The following is a 4542-nucleotide window of genomic DNA, read 5'->3' on the forward strand; positions in this document are numbered from 1 at the left end:
CCCACTCCCCTCACTGTGCCTCTCTCCCCCCTCCCGTCACTGTGCCTCTCTCCCCCTCCCCTCACTGTGCCTCTCTCCCCCCTCCCCTCACTGTGCCTCTCTCCCCTCACTGTGCCTCTCCCCCTCCCCTCCCCTCACTGTGCCTCTCTCCCCTTCCCCTCACTGTGCCTCTCTCCCTTCCCCTCACTGTGCCTCTCCCCCCTCCCCTCACTGTGCCTCTCTCCCCTCACTGTGCCTCTCCCCCTCCCCTCACTGTGCTCTCTCCCTTCTCCTCACTGTGCCTCTCTCCCCTCTCCCCTCACTGTGCCTCTCTCCCCTCCTCCCCGTGCCTCTGTCCCCCCCTCCCCTCACTGTGCATCGCTCCCCCCTCCCCTCACTGTGCCTCTCTCCCCCACTTCCCTCACTGTGCCTCTCTCCCCCACTCCCTCACTGTGCCTCTCTCCCCCACTCCCCTCACTGTGCCTCTCTCCCCCTCCCCTCACTGTGCCTCTCTCCCCCCTCCCCTCACTGTGCTTCTCTCCCTTCTCCTCACTGTGCCTCTCTCCCCTCTCCCCTCACTGTGCCTCTCTCCGGCCCTCCCCTCACTGTGCCTCTCTCCCCCCCCTCACTGTGCCTCTCTCCCCCCCCTCACTGTGCCTCTATCCCCTCCTCCCCTCTCTGTGCCTCTCTCCCCCCTCCCCTCACTGTGCCTCTATCCCCTCCTCCCCTCACTGTGCCTCTCTCCCCCTTCCCTACTTACAGTTGCTTGCTTGCTGGATAGCGCAGTTGTGGGGATAATAATGCCGCGGACGTGGGTTTGATCCCCACACCGGCCATTCTGCAGCTTTCTTTGCATTTGTTCTGTGTTTTATAAAATGTTATGAGGATGTAAAAGTTTAAATTGATAAACATACCATGAATCGCTCCTAGGGTCGTCTCAATCAGCGCTGCTCCCTTCCCCCGTTACCACACGAGAACGCTGGGAAATTAAGGGATCTATCTCAGTATAGTGAAATATTAGGAACATTTTGTATGGAGCAGAATAATTAGCACAATTTTTCAAATATTTAATCTACATTCTTAGGCCGCGCATATAGTACTGGCGACGTCGCCCGAAAATAGAAGCATTGCCGCCGCGTGCGCTTATAGTGCGCGCTACGGCGACAAAGCGACGTCGCCGGTTCGGAAACTGGTAGCCGGCAAAATTAGATTTTTCAAGGGCCGTCACGTCATGTCACTTGAACAAATCAAATTGCCGGAATCCCGCACTGCCGCCGCCCGGCGAAACATAACTTTTGCCGGTGGCGACGGCGTCGTCACCCGTCGTGTCGCCATCGACGGCACTATAGGCACAGCCTTAATTTTTTTCTCTCCCTTACTTACTCCCCCCTCCCCTCACTGTGCCTCTCTCCCCTCTCCCCTCACTGTGCCTCTCTCCCCCACTCCCCTCACTGTGCCTCTCTCCCCCACTCCCCTCACTGTGCCTCTCTCCCCTCCCCTCACTGTGCCTCTCTCCCCCACTCCCTCACTTTGCCTCTCTCCCCCCTCCCCTCACTGTGCCTCTCTCCCCCCTCCCCTCACTGTGCCTCTCTCCCCCTCCCCTCACTGTGTCTCTCTCCCCTCTCCCCTCACTGTGCCTCTCCCCCCCCTCACTGTGCCTCTCTCCCCCTCCCCTCACTGTGCCTCTCTCCACTCACTGTGCCTCTCCCCCTCCCCTCCCCTCACTGTGCCTCTCTCCCCTTCCCCTCACTGTGCCTCTCTCCCTTCCCCTCACTGTGCCTCTCCCCCCTCCCCTCACTGTGCCTCTCCCCCCTCCCCTCACTGTGCCTCTCTCCCCTCACTGTGCCTCTCTCCCCTCACTGTGCCTCTCACCCCACTCCCCTCACTGTGCTTCTCTCCCTTCTCCTCACTGTGCCTCTCTCCCCTCCCCTCACTGTGCCTCTCTCCGGCCCTCCCCTCACTGTGCCTCTCTCCCCCCCCTCACTGTGCCTCTCTCCCCCCCTCACTGTGCCTCTCTCCCCCCCTCCCCTCACTGTGCCTCTCTCCCCCCCCTCCCCTCACTGTGCCTCTCTCCCCCCTCCCCTCACTGTGCCTCTCTCCCCCTTCCCTACATACAGTTGCTTGCTTGCTGGATAGCGCAGTTGTGGGGATAATAATGCCGCGGCCGTGGGTTTGATCCCCACACCGGCCATTCTGCAGCTTTCTTTGCATTTGTTCTGTGTTTTATAAAAGGTTATGAGGATGTAAAAGTTTAAATTGATAAACATACCATGAATCGCTCCCTAGGGTCGTCTCAATCAGCGCTGCTCCCTTCCCCCGTTACCACACGAGAACGCTGGGAAATTAAGGGATCTATCTCAGTATAGTGAAATATTAGGAACATTTTGTATGGAGCAGAATAATTAGCACAATTTTTCAAATATTTAATAAATTGACTGGGAGGGAGGGAGGGAGAGAGGTGACTGGGAGGGAGAGAGGTGACTGGGAGGGAGGGAGGGAGAGAGGTGACTGGGATGGAGGGAGGGAGGGAGAGAGGTGACTGGGAGGGAGGGAGAGAGGTGACTGGGAAGGAGAGATAGAGGTGACTGGGAGGGAGGGAGAGATAGAGGTGACTGGGAGGAAGAGATAGAGGTGACTGGGAGGGAGAGATAGAGGTGACTGGGAGGGAGAGATAGAGGTGACTGGGAGGAGAGATAGAGGTGACTGGGAGGGAGGAGGTGACTGGGAGGGAGGGAGGTGACTGGGAGGGAGGGAGGTGACTGGGAGGGAGAGAGGTGACTGGGAGGGAGAGAGGTGACTGGGAGGAAGAGATAGAGGTGACTGGGAGGGAGGGAGGTGAAAGGGAGGGAGGCAGGTAGGGAGGTGACAGGGAGGGGGGAGGTGACAGGGAGGGAGGGAGAGAGGTGACAGGGAGGGAGGGAGAGAGGGAGAGAGGCGACAGGGAGGGAGAGATAGAAGTGACTGGGAGGGAGAGATAGAGGTAACAGGGAGGGAGGGAGAGATAGAGGTGACAGGGAGGGAGGGAGAGATAGAGGTGACTGGGAGGGAGGGAGAGATAGAGGTGACTGGGAGGGAGGGAGAGATAGAGGTGACTGGGAGGGAGGGAGAGATAGAGGTGACAGGGAGGGAGGGAGGTGAAAGGGGGGAGGCAGGTAGGGAGGTGACAGGGAGGGGGGAGGGAGGGAGCTGACGGAGGGAGGGGGTGCGAGAGGTGACAGGGAGGGAGGGAGAGAGGTGACAGGGAGGGAGATGACAGGGAGGGAGGTGACAGGGAGGGAGAGAGAGAGGTGACAGGGAGGGAGGGAGAGAGAGAGAGAGGGAGAGAGGCGACAGGGAGGGAGGGAGAGGTGACAGGGAGGGAGAGGGGTGAAAGGGAGAGAGGTGACAGGGAGAGAGGGAGGGAGGTGACAGGGAGGGAGGGAGGTGACAGGGAGGGAGGGAGAAGTGACAGGGAGGTGGAGAGAGAGGGAGAGGTGACAAGTATGGAGAGGATGACAGGGAGGGGGAGAGAGAGAGACACAAACACACACACACCCAGACAGAGACACACCCAGACAGAGACACACACCCAGAAAATTATATAAATAATTTATTGACATTAATTAAAATTAAATAAAAATGAAGACATTAATTGGACATTCCTCATTGTCATTCCTGACCTGACCTTGGGGCTTGTTTATATAATATAAAAATGTGCTAAATAAATAGCAGGGGAAAGCAGAAATATGGTTGTGCATTATTATAAATATATATGTTGCTACTTACACTTACAGTACTTATTGTACAGACTGTGTCACACGTGCAGCGGCAGCTTTGCCTCTGAGCAGCTCCACTGTCTGACACACCTTCTCCTGTGCTCCTCGTGGCAGTCACTGTCACAGGTCAGTGACATCACTGCCATCCCATGGATCACTGCAGCCCCTCCCACCCGGCATCTGTCCAATCCCCTGCCGTCTTGCTGAGCTGCTCCTATCCTCCTCAAATGGCCACCAATCTCCTGCACCGTTACTCCCTGGTAGTGTAGTGTGGTGTGCTCTGCTCATACTCTGCCCCCGGCTCTCGGCATTCTCACCCAATCCCGTGCATTTTAGCATTCTACTATGAAGGAGTATGCAGGGGCGGGGCTTTGTAGAATTCCGGCCGGCACGCAGGGGATTGGTTGAAGGATGTCTAAAGCCCAACCCCCCCCCCCCCCCCGCATTCTATTCTACAAGTGAAAAAACTCACCAGCTGAGTCCCGCACCCTCCTCGCGCAGCTCCGCCGCCGCAGACTAGCGCACCGCCGCCCGCTCCACATCACATCTAAGTACCGGGACAAAGGCCAAAACCCGGGACATTTCCGGGACAGCAGGCTACCGGGACAGTTGTGGTGTGAAGATAGTCAGCGCAAACCTCACGGGCCTCCCGATGTCGATGGAACCGAATGAAATAAAAGGATATGGATAAAAAAAGAATTAAAATCTCAGTGTATTAGATACACATGTGGGGGATGGGGGAAGAGGGGGGGGGGGAAGAGGGGGGGGGGAAGGGGGAGGGGGGTGAGGGCAGGGGGTGGGAGCAAGG

The 4542-nt window shown here is 57.6% G+C and overlaps 1 long non-coding RNA gene across 2 annotated transcripts; it reads right to left on the minus strand.

The window, feature by feature from the left end:
* Positions 1–903: 903 nt before the first annotated feature.
* LOC142474878 (uncharacterized) lies at positions 904–4322 on the minus strand. 2 transcript variants are annotated; one of them, XR_012790608.1, is made up of 4 exons: positions 4207–4322; positions 2249–2314; positions 2095–2195; positions 910–958 (listed from the first exon to the last, which is right to left on the minus strand). It is a non-coding gene; the product is annotated as an uncharacterized LOC142474878 (long non-coding RNA). The 2 variants fall into 2 exon arrangements; XR_012790609.1 differs by lacking the exon at positions 2095–2195 and having other exon boundaries at positions 904–958.
* Positions 4323–4542: the final 220 nt, after the last annotated feature.

The sequence above is a fragment of the Ascaphus truei genome, unplaced genomic scaffold (genome assembly GCF_040206685.1).
Source record: "Ascaphus truei isolate aAscTru1 unplaced genomic scaffold, aAscTru1.hap1 HAP1_SCAFFOLD_1000, whole genome shotgun sequence".
Taxonomy (NCBI): Eukaryota; Metazoa; Chordata; class Amphibia; order Anura; family Ascaphidae; genus Ascaphus; species Ascaphus truei.